At 32.1% G+C, this 12,919-nt stretch overlaps 1 protein-coding gene and 1 long non-coding RNA gene across 2 annotated transcripts in view; one reads left to right on the top strand and one right to left on the bottom strand.

Moving 5' to 3' along the window:
- Positions 1-12,919, bottom strand: part of LOC132756437 (uncharacterized) — a 73,707-nt gene that overhangs the window by 38,808 nt on the left and 21,980 nt on the right. The window lies entirely within an intron of this gene.
- LOC132756445 (uncharacterized) lies at positions 1,076-4,036 on the top strand. The gene is made up of 2 exons (XR_009629328.1): positions 1,076-1,479; positions 3,983-4,036. It is a non-coding gene; the product is annotated as an uncharacterized LOC132756445 (long non-coding RNA).

The following is a 12,919-nucleotide window of genomic DNA, read 5'->3' as shown; positions in this document are numbered from 1 at the left end:
TTATATATTTTACTAAACGAGTAATGGTGTTCCATTATTTAGATCCACTTTGTAACTTTAATATTTAACTGTACATGTATAATGTTTCGACCGCTTCAGTCATCAGGTATTCAAGCATCACAATCAAACAGTGTATGATTATACCCTTTGCAAAAAGGGGGGATAGTTCAGAACTGTTTTACAAGATACCAGAATTGAAAAATTTTGAGAAATAAAATGATAGAATTTCTGCGGCATAATGGGCCTTTAAAAATGTCATAAGATGATTAAGAAAAGAAAACACAAGTGTGTATTGAAAATGCTTTTCATTTACATAAAAAATCGATGCTACTTTCAAAATAAAGTTAACGCTATTCAAATGTATGTTTTAGTTCTAAATGCCTTTCAGAAGCCTTTCACTACTTTCTTTATCGTCCTGTCTTTCAGGTTTTCCAACATTGTTTGGCTATTCTGGTTTCCTTTACATTAAGATTTTTAATACATGTAATTAATAATTTTAACTTTTTTTTCCACTTCGGTGAAATACACTCTTTTACACTACATGGTTACACTTTTACAATGTATATTGAATGATGTTATTCGGTCAACTTTTGAAGTCTCCGGTTGAGTAAACAAAACGAATACCACTTTCTGGCCACATTGTTGAATTACTTATCGTTTAAGTCTACTCCGTGTTTATCTGAGAGACCTTTTTTTGTGGAGTTTGGAGTCGAGAAAATTGAGATTAAATATCGTTTTCCTGAATACGGGCAATTTTTCACGTTTGTAATTGTTAGGTAGTCATTTAGTTTATATTACATTACGATTTTACCTTACGCTATAAATGTATTTACACACGTTGCCAGGCAACTTACCGGCGACATGGTTGAGCTGGTTTATTTAATTTTTCGCCTGTGTTTGATTTTGGCGGGGATGTGCACGTGAAAAGTATGATACATGTATATGTACTATATGTGTGTAAAATAATCATTCGAGGATTTGCTTTTCGGCTGTTCAGACGAGTTTTATCTTAACTTTACATCTAAATTCAAGAATGAACTCGGACAGTTTTATATGACATAAAATCGTATTTTGATGCTAAGTTTTGCAGCTTTTAAGAGAGAGATATGCAAAGGAAGTGTTGCCAAAACTCAAAAATCCACTGTTTTGAAAAACAAAGGGAATCAGATACAGTTGGATCATAACTGTGAGCTGTTGGATTGCATTGTTCAAATTAGCGGACAGATTGAGTCAGGGGAACACAGTGAGGTGCTCGAGTTGTGTGAGACTGCTAAGAAAAAGATTGAACGTCGCAATAAACTGATAAAAAACTGGCAGACAAGTCACCTAGTGGTTGGTTTACTGTACACGAATATGAGCAAGACGATTTAGCCAGCGATGATGAGGATTTAAAGAGAATTAAAAAGGCTGAGAAAGCAGCTGCGTCCATTATCAAACAGCGCAATGAAGCAAAGAAAGCGAACAGAAGGTTCATAAATGGTAAGTTTAGTTTAGTCAGTTGAGTCTGCAAAACAAGTAAACACGTGAAAGTGTGTAAAGCTATGGGTGTTCTGATTGTACTAAGGTGGCTGTCCGCTGATTACTGGTCTTTTGTTATTTGAAGATAACAGTTTTACAGGGAAAAACTATGTTAAGGATGTCTCAGAATTTTGTGACAGAAAAATAAATGTTCATGGTAAAAACAAAAGAACTCTTTTTGGTTCTAGAAAGTTAAAGGGGTTTGTTTTGGCAGTTAAACTTGATTCCAGATCATTAAAATAATTATCACGTTAAATTTGTAATCAAGTATTACCGGAAGGACTATTAAGTTTCATGGGTAGACGGTCGGAAGGACCAAAGTCTGGCCGGAAGGGCCTAAGTCTGGCCGGAAGGGCCTAAGTATGGCCGGAAGGGCCCAAGTATGACCGGAAGGGTCAGGACATATGCTTATGTGCAAAAAAAAACAAAAACAAAAAAACACCTATTTTTGCAGAAATTATTGGAGATACGTGTATGTTTTTATTACATGACAAAGATAATTGTTCTTTATATCATTTAAGATCAGTTTCAATTGTAATCATAGGGTTTTCAGGATTTTGAGGATCGGAGAACTGTTAAATTTAAGATGTACTGATGTTATTACATTCAATGATGATAATTGAGCCGCGTCACGACAAAACCAACCTAATGGGTTTGCGACCAGCATGGACTCAGACCAGCCTGCGCATCCGCATCCGCATACTTAATATTGTACATACGGTCTAGTAAAACTGATCAGTTAAGTCGTGGTTCTTCAGTTGTTATTTCAAAATCAACTGTTGTTACATGTCCATATACAACATTACAACTTTATTTTTCAAATTCTGATTTATCAAACGATAGTGAAGAACATGTTTTTCGGTCTTTACCTTCATGTTAGAAAACTAACTCTTTTAGATTGAAGAAATGAGGTTGCTTATCTTATACTCGAGTTAGGGAACTGTTACGTGACATGCTTGTCGAAGTAGGCTTAAACGCTAATGATTATGGGACTCGCAGTTTAAAACGCTGTTAATAATGTATGTGATAGACTTATTAAAAAGCACGGGGGATGGAAAAGTGAGCATGCGAAAGACAGTTATGTGTCTGAGGATATTAATTCGATTCTCAGCGTTTTAAAAATCTAGGATTGTAATTCAGTTTCGTTTCAGTTATTGTTTGGTTTTATTAACCTGTCAATTCCATACTAATTACACGGTCAATGCACACAATATATTAATCTTCGAAAGATTTTCGGTAATTTCCGTGAGATGTACTCAGTGAGATTTGATTAAATATAATTTGTGCCTATGGAGCAATTATACTGAGCGGTATAGCGGAATTGGGTAAGCTACAGGTTAATGATTTCTAAGTGTCCTAATTGTTGTGAGACCGAGACCGCGTACCTCCAATGTTTTTTTTTTTTTTTTTTTTTTTTTTTTTTTTTTTTTGCTTTTTTTTCCTGCTTCTTCTTCTTATAACTATTTTCAACATTATCGGAACTATATTTGCTTGTTATGTTGCTCGTTTTGATTAAATATGTTTAGCGATTAAATTCCTTTTAAATAACATGCTTTCAGAATTAAAATTTATAATGAATTCGGATTAAAATTAGAAAATGTCATTTCAATGGCGTAAAACACAATACAAATTGAGACAATATTTCTTAGTTGATTCATATATGTGTAGACAATAAGCACTCGGCCATTTTCATGAAAATATACTGCAAAAATAAAGAAAAAGAGTAGGCCTTAAAACAACGGCAAAAGTAGGGATCGAACTACATACCTATATTAGACATATATTAGACAATCACTCTATCGTCTCTGCTATCGCGGATTTGACATGGCCTATGCATAAAGCTGGTCTGACTTTTCATAACATTAGTTATTTACTCCATATTAATTCTCGTAAACTACACGGACAGAACCGAAGTGACATCGAATATTTAAATGAGTGCTAATGTATTCAAAATTGACAGGTCAATAGGATCAGACTATAATAGCGTTATTTGTCCCGTTCTTTAAAATTCGACGCTGGAACAATCGCTCTTAGCCAATTGAATATAAATTGTTTATTTGTTTTGTTGTAGTGTAGTATATGTAAGTTGATGGGCTTAAGCTTGTAAATGATTTATGCTCGGTTGAAAGAATTGAATTAGAGCATAAATGTATTTACACACGTTGCCAGGCAACTTACCGCGTACATGGTTGAGCTGGGTTATAATTTTCGCCTGTGTTTGATTTTGGCGGGGATGTGCACGTGAAAAGTATGATACATGTATATGTACTATATGTGTGTAAAATAATCATTCGAGGATTTGCTTTTCGGCTGTTCAGACGAGTTTTATCTTAACTTTACATTATTTAGAAAATAACGGTAGTTTATGTAGATTATAATGTCGTAAGATACACGGTTTTTTCAATCACTGTGTATAAATATAGTATTTAAAAATCAATGCATATAAACAATCTTGTTTTTCTAGTTTCAGATTCTGATGTATGATATGCCAGGAATGCTTGTTTAAAAAAAAAAATAAATAGATGTTTCGGGGGACGAGAAGACGTCCATGCTGGTCTTGAGCCACAGGATCTTCCCACCTCCCCCTCCTAAAAATAAGTAAAAGGAGTTAGGGTTGGGTGGCCTGCTCGCAGCATCCCGTTTTAAGAGTTCATGAATATATTATATGATTGTATTTTTGTATGTGTATACTTTATTGTAAATTCAAACATTGAATAAAGGAGTGATTATTATTTAAATTTAAGAGGCATTTTTCTTGTAAATTTTTCTCGTTTTTGTTTTTGTAGAACAAAGTAACAGGGTCATTTTATCAAATTACTAATTATCTTTAATCATGTGCCGAAAACATGTGTCTAACAGTCAAGTTTTCTTTGTGAATTCGATTTTTCAATTAAAGATGTTCTGTTATTTGTTGTATGGGTTTCCATTTTTGTTAGTTAACGACCTATATGCCTGTCATGAATTACATCTAATGAGTAAATATGTTTGTTTTAATTTTTCGTTGAATGATACGAAATCAGTTTAAGTTTAACCCGTCATTTGTATAATGTCATAGTGGTTTTGATACGAATAAGTTATGTTTCTTTCTGTGTATAAACTCGTCAAATAAACGGCTGGAACAATCGCTCTTAGCCAATTGAATATAAATTGTTTATTTGTTTTGTTGTAGTGTAGTATATGTAAGTTGATGGGCTTAAGCTTGTAAATGATTTATGCTCAGTTGAAAGAATTGAATTAGAGCATAAGTTCATTTCTTGACTACAATTATAGTGAAAGAGATGGTTTTTTGTTTTTGTTTTGTTGTTGTTTTTTTATTGTTTTTTGTTGTTGTTTTTTGTTAGTTTTAGTGTGTGTTTAATTTGTGTCCATTTTACAACTAGCGTAAACAAATCGCACAATGCAACATGTAAACGTAGCAATCATATAGCCTCATATTTGTGTGCGTGTATCTTTGTTTCTGTGTTTCTTTTCTTCAAAATATCGTGCGCGTGCCAAGTGTGTCGTGCGTGCTAATTATACATGGCAAATTTGACAAAACATCTTTTTTGTCAGTCAGACTGGTTTCAGCTTGATCTTCAGTATTTCAAAATTGAATTTCTCTGCGTTTATCACATTTATATATAATTCGTATTGTGTTGGTTTTTTTTATCTATTTGTCCTATTGAAACTTGAAACTTTTTATTTAATTAAACGCCTGTTTCTATTTAACAATATTCAACGGCGTTGTACAGTACATATAAATAATAAGAATAAAATTTGTCCTATTCATATAATTCGTTTATAATTCGTATGTATGTGATATGTGGCAACAGTATCATTTGTGGGGCTATTTGTATTCACGACGCTTTATTGATTGTGAAACTGATCCGCTAATCGAATTGTCGCTTAGTCTATCGTTCATAATTTAATTTGTATTTCATTACCGTTGTGCTCTGAAAGACTGAAAATATTTAGATATTACACGATTAGTTAAAAATGAATTATAGATGATTATAGTGTTTAGTAAGAATTTGACAATAACCGAGTATTGACACCGTGGACAGTAATAAAGAACTAAAGAGTACATCAAATGATATAGTGATGATATTGATGATGATAATGTTCCGGTTGTTATTGTTGTCGTTGTATATGAAAATGATGATGATGATGATGATGAAGTTGTTGTTGTTGTTGTTGTTGTTGTTTATGATAATGATGATGATGATCATGATGAAGTTGTTGTTGTTTATGATAATGATAATGATGATGATGAAGTTGTTGTTGTTGTTGTTGTTGTTGTTGTTGTTGTTGTTGTTTATGATAATGATGATGATGATGAAGTTGTTGTTGTTTATGATAATGATAATAATGATGATGAAGTTGTTGTTGTTGTTGTTGTTTATGATAATGATGATGAAGTTGTTGTTGTTTATGATAATGATGAAGATGATGAAGTTGTTGTTGTTGTTTATGATAATGATGATGATGATGATGAAGTTGTTGTTGTTGTTGTTTATGATAATGATGATGATGATGAAGTTGTTGTTGTTGTTGTTTATGATAATGATGATGATGATGAAGTTGTTGTTGTTGTTGTTTATGATAATGATGATGATGATGAAGTTGTTGTTTCTGTTGTTTATTATTATTATTGCTAACATGTAAGTTCCTAAACAGATAACAAGAAAAACACAAAAGACTGGTATTCAAATTCATATAAAAACGGAATACTACATATTTCCAAATGAAAAGAAAATAATAAAAAAAAATCCTGCAAATTCTCTTCGATGAATCAACATGAAATTTGATCAAGATAGTTCATTACTTTGCTTTGTAGAACATTTCGTTGCCAATATACAAATCTGTAGGTTCACATTTATTTTAAGATGTAAAATTAGATTAAAGAAAAATAGTTCTTTGGTACCAATATTTATCTGGAATGATTGCATGACAATTTATAGTCAAGAGTATTGTATCTTAGGTAGGAAATGATAATTATGGTCAATAAATTTTGTGAATGTACCCTTGTCAAAATCTTTAACCCATTACTTCATGAGAATTTGTGAAAAATGGCTGTTTTCATTGAAAAATCTCCCGTTACAAGTTCAAATTGCTATAAAACTACTTCAACACTAATCAATCTTGGCACAAATGTTGACTGGACCATTGCCTTTGTAACAACATGCTCAGACTTAAATTTCCTGTTACCATGGCAACGAGGGAGGGGACATCTCAAAATTGCCCAAAATCATTATTTTGCGTTGGCTTTTTCCATCAAAATTGATTTCAAAGTGCTGCAACTTCTCAATGGATTGAGATAGAGTCAAATGCTTTTCAGCGTTGGTTACACGTTACCTTATGATCGATCTGGTGTCATTTTTAGCCTCTCACAAGTCCAAAATTTTCTTGACGATGAGGGGGACTGCCGCCCCTTCAAACCCCCAAACAGAAGGGGGCACATCCCCTTTCTGGCAACCACTTGATGTACCTTTTGGATGGGGGGGGCGGCGCCGAAAAAGTGGTCACTTTTTTATCAACATTTCTCAAACGAAAACATGTGTTTGGGGCCAAAATAGGACATTTTTTCACTATTTGAGGCCTAAAAGATTGGGGGGGGGGTCGAAAGTGCGTTGTTTCGCGTATATATGAGGTAAAGGGTTAATTACACTTTAATATCTAATTGTACACCATGAATCTAATCATAGCTTTCCTTAAAACGGAAGTCAACAATTATTCTTGTATTTGTATGAAACCATATATGGTTTGACCAGCCGATTTTCCCTAATGGAAAACTTTTTTTTTCCTTTGCATAGCAAGATTCTGAAATGGAACACCATTCGAGCCGGCTCCATATGACGTTAATTCCGTCCATGCGGTCAAAAACACGTGTGGTCATGTAGAGGGGGTGGTCACCACAAAATAATTAGCTGTCACGATACTAAAGACAACAAGCTAGTGTTCATTAACAACACAAGTCTGCAACTTTACTTTTTACCTCTCCGCTATTTACACGTTGAACAAAATTCCTATCAGAATCAGATTTTAATTAAAAGTAAACCATCGTGTAGAAAATACATTTTTGCAAATTTTGATACCAAATTATTAACATTGTGATTAAATTAGTATGCAGAATTTCTTAGGAAGCAAGTGTAAACTTTCTTTTGCAACTCAGTTTATAACAGCTCACCCTGTAGCTGTTGTATTTGTAAAACACATGGTATATACGCTTAACAATACTGTTCATTATCTTATAAATTAAATGATCAAGTTTTAAAATTTAAAATTCTGTTTGAGAATCTCATGTATTACTGTTTAAATAGTTTTATTTGAATATTTCTAATTGATATAATAATAAGAAAATAACCGAGAACGTGTCGTATGATCTTTATGTCCAATGAATGTTTTATATCATATTGCTATCTTGTTAATAGGCAAGTCGAAGTATTTATATTAGTCTCCGCTTAGCAAAAGTTCCGCAAAAACAATCAATTAATACTTCATTATACAGAGCTGTCTTCACTGTCTAAATATCTTATCTTAATACAGTACGTATACAAGAAAAGCATTGATGCAAAGCATCAAAGGGCGTCCAAGCAAGAAATGCAGCAAGTGAAGATGAACTAGTACACATATGATGACAAGATATTCTTATAAACTACCAGAAATGTATACCACTTATGAATGAGCGGACGAAAGACATTGTTCATTATGAACTTTGATTGGCATGCTAGAGATTAGAATATTACTTGTTATTTCTTTATGATCGTGGTTATTAATAGCAACGGATATACATGTATGCAATCATTTATAATCCATATGTGTAACGCATGATCAACACGTACCACACATTTGTCCCTTATTATGTACATGTTATCGCTATTAGCGAAGACCCCCTTAATTAAGGTATCTGTTCACACTTTAAGTTAGTAAAAATATGACACTGGTTATATTACCATGTTGATCATGTTGAGCATAATTGTTTATTATACAATAATTGTAATATCTATTAATTTTAATTTAAAAAAAATACAAATTTTATGAATATTGTTTTCTTTTATTCTTTTTTGTGTTTTATGTGCTATTTTAATACTGAGTTTTTACTACTCTTTTTTATTAAAATTGTAAAATAAATTTTAAGAATTCAATTGTCATATTGACCGACGATTATAAGTAAAAGCTTAACTGGAAAAAGTCAGTAAATTATGGTTTATCTTTCAATATATAATATTGTTTATTCTTAAACCATGTACATGTACATTGTATTTTTCTTTATCATTTTTTAAATTATCGATCAATTGAATAATTCATAAAATCTAATTTGTAACTTTGAATAATTCCTCGGCATCTTTACTAAACACGGATAACAAATTGAATAATTAAATAAAATGTTTCAAAGTTGATAATGTCATTTTAATACCATAAAAAATGTACCTTTTTCTCAATTATTGTACATATCACGGATTTATATTACATATAAATCCGTGTACATATTTATTGTTTTTATCTCATATAGATAAAATGAAACATGCTATTGTTGTTTTTTTTCCAATTGTAACGATATCAAACATCTACTCCAAAATCGGGAGAGACCGGACAATAAACGTGTGGTACTATTCGCCGGTCACTAGTAAATCCTGGTCAAAATAGACCGGGAGAGACCGGCATTTACCGATAGGAGTGATAAAAAGATATATCTATAAATAGGTTTTTGGAATATTTAGGTCATCAACTGATCATTCTAGGATACATGTACAACAATAACATACCATGACATGATAACCGACTGTGTACTACAAAATGATAAATAAAAAAACCCCGAAGAGCGCGATTTATTGACGGAAAAGGTTATTTCATTTGTAAATGTTTGCATTGCGAAAATTCATTGTAACATATCGCGACATTTCATTCTTATTTAATAATCAAGCACCCTCATACCGATCGGAATTTTCGGCTTTTATTCTGACCGACTAAAAGGCTCGAGAAGTTGCTGTCGCCCTTTCACAAAATCTGATCTCATTCCATAAGAGCGCCGCGCTTCGGCGCGGACGCCAATAACATTGACACCGTTTCTAATAAAAAGATGTAGTTACCAAAATAAAAAGACATATCCCGAGAAATGCAGCATTGCCCCCACCACACCCCCCCACCACCAATAGTCTTACAAGACAGAAGCAAATGAACACGACTGGAATAAAATGTATGATAAGTTGAAACAAGAAAAGCATTGATGCAAAGCATCAAAGGGCGTCCAAGCAAGAAATGCAGAAAGTGAAGATGAACTAGTAGACATATGATGTCAAGATATTCTTATAAACTTTTCAATGGTTAATTGTTTTTTACCAAAATGAACGGACCCCAGGAAGACATTGTTCATTATGAACTTTGATTGGCATGCTAAAGATTAGAATATTACTTGTTATTTCTTTATGATCGTGGTTATTAATAGCAACGGATATACATGTATACAATCATTTATAATCCATACCCATGTGTAACGCATGATCAACACCACACTTGTGGAATTGTCCCTTATTTTGTAATCGCTATTAGCGAAGACCCCCTCTTAAGATATCTGTTCACACTTAGTAAAAATATGACACTTGTTATATTACCATGTCATGTTGAGCATTATTGTTTATTATACAATAATTGTAATATCTATTTTAATAACAAAAATACAGATTTTATGAATATTGTTTTCCTCTCTTTTTTTGTGTTTGTATGTGCTATTTTAATACTGAGTTTTTTACGTTTACTACTCTTTTTTTTATTAAAATTGTAAAATAAATTTTAAGAATTCAAATGTAATATTGACCGACGATTATAAGTCAAAACTTAACTGGAAAAAGTCAGTAAATTATGGTTAATCTTTCAATATATAATATTGTTTATTCTTAAACCATGTACATGTACATTTGTATTTTTCTTTATCATTTTTTAAATTATCAATCAATTAAATAATTAATAAATTCTAATTTGTAACTTTGAATAATTCCTCGGCATCTTTACTAAACACGAATAACAAATTAAATGAAATGTTTCAAAGTTGATAGTGTCATATTAAAACCATAAAAATGTACCTTTTTTCACAATTATTGTACATATTTATTGTTTTTATCTCATATAGATAAAATGAAACATTCTATTGTTGTTATTGGTTTTTTTTGCGAATTGTATGTTTATATATAATAATAATCAATAAATTTGAGAGTTGATCTATGTTTATTAATTATTGTAACCAAACTAAGTGACAAACATTCATTTTGGAAAAAAGCTTATTTATCTGTAAAATATTTGTTCTGTTCTGTAACGATATCAAACATCTACTCCAAAACCGGGAGAGACCGGATAATAAACGTGTGATACTTTTCGCCGGTCACTAGTATCACGGTCAAAATAGACCGGGAGAGGCCGGAATTACCGATAGGAGTACATCCCTCTATAAATAGATTTTCGGAATATTTAGGTCATCAACTCATCATTCTATTTTAACATACCATGATGATAACCCACTGTGTACTACAAAATGATCAATAAAAAACCGAAGAGACGGAAAAGGTTATTGCATTTGAAAATGTTTGCATTGCGAAATCCTCCAGTTCGCTATTCATTGTACATATCGCGACATTTCATTTTTAATTGATAATAATCAAGCACCCTCATACCGATCGGAATGATCGGCTTTTATTATGACCGACTAAAAGGCTCGAGAAGTTGCTGTCGCCCTTTCACAAAATCTGATTTCATTCCATAAAGGGGCGCCGCGCTTCGGCGCGGACGCCAATAAAACCAAAGTGCTGCAGCACTGAATGCGACGGACATGCAACCGGAGAGACATAAAGGCTTTTTTAGACAAAAAAAAAACACAAAAGATATAACAGAGAAAATTTGTTCCATAAAAGTTCAAGATTTGTAGAGCAATATATTTTATGTGTCCCATTCTGATATAATTCAGATTTTCTACTTTCAAGCAGAACAAGTCCAAATTTTTGAATACAGAATGAAATGTATGCCTAAAAACTCTGGTCAAACTTGTAAATCAGTATATCAGTGTCCTTATCGATTTATTCCAAGAAATGATATGTAAATAGGAAAAAACTGTCAACGAAATATTTCTAAAATAAAAGAGAATGTTAATTAGAATTGCTTCGTGTTATATCATAGTGGGCATATAGACAATAAAATATAAGTCATTTGTATTTTATTTCTCTTGGATATGTCTCATTAAAAATATTTTTGGTTAAAATCATCAGCAATAATTTTCATTAATGGTGTATTTTTTTAGATTTTTTTTTCATTCACAGGGTAAAGATGTAGAGGCCAGAGCACATCGTTTTTATTTTAATTTAAATGTCACTTAAGCACTACAGTGTTAAGTTGTCCCTTTCAATCTCACACTAAATTCCATTTTCAACTTGTTTGCTTCTTACAATTGTATAGAATTTCTTGTAAAGTATTGCATGTAAACAAAGTAAGTATCCGCTGGTTTATTACATGTATAATGTGTAGGTGATGCAGAATCTATTTTTAGAATAGTGTTATCTGCTATTATAATCTCATAGCAGGTTAACTCATATCGTGACCTAGAAAATTATGTAAACAAAACACAAGAATCGGAAGTAGAACTGATAATATAACTTCCTTCAATAAAGATTACCATGAAAGACTACAGGGTGGTAAAGTGTTGAAAACTCCCTTGTTAAATAGATATTTATAATACTAACCATTTTACTGTAGTATAATTTATTAATAACTGCTGGATATTCAGCTAAACCCGCGGTATGAGTCACGAAAACAGTTCTTCTTTTATTAATGCGCGAGTCATTCTAGAGTCACGAAAAACTTTTGATCTGTTAATAAAAATGTTTTGTTTAGTGGAGAAATATTTATTTCCTACTTGTAATTTCTATGAATTATTGAGCTTACTCCTTAATTATAGCATAATTTGCTGTCCTACTTTTTCGACAGCGGTCACTCGTTTCAGCAGTTATATTTGCATATTGCGCAATAATACTACGGGGCTACAGCGTTTTTAGTAATGAAATACGTTCATATTTTAACTTGGATAACTTAATTTGAAAATGAAAAGGCTAAATATGGAAGTTTTTAAGATATTCCGACAAAGTATGGGAGTTTCATAGGATCAAATTCATGTACTATTTCATGGGCTGTTATTCGGTTGAGGACACTTGCGCGATTAATTGTAGCCGACGAAATACCATGTGTAGATGACATAGCTCTGAACGCACCTGAGGGCGCGTCCGTCGCAAAAATGATTATAGGTTTATAATAAACATTCGTTTTAAATGAATTTTTGCCATTGTAAATTAATTACTTTCGCTTTTTATCAGTGAACTTTCATAAAAAACAACAACGACATTTATTCAGAACTAAATGCCAAGTAATCATCGTGAAACAATTT

The sequence above is a fragment of the Ruditapes philippinarum genome, unplaced genomic scaffold (genome assembly GCF_026571515.1).
Source record: "Ruditapes philippinarum isolate M1 unplaced genomic scaffold, ASM2657151v2 ctg789_1_1_1_1, whole genome shotgun sequence".
Classification (NCBI taxonomy): domain Eukaryota; kingdom Metazoa; phylum Mollusca; class Bivalvia; order Venerida; family Veneridae; genus Ruditapes; species Ruditapes philippinarum.
This window is presented reverse-complemented; position numbering and strand designations above follow the sequence as displayed.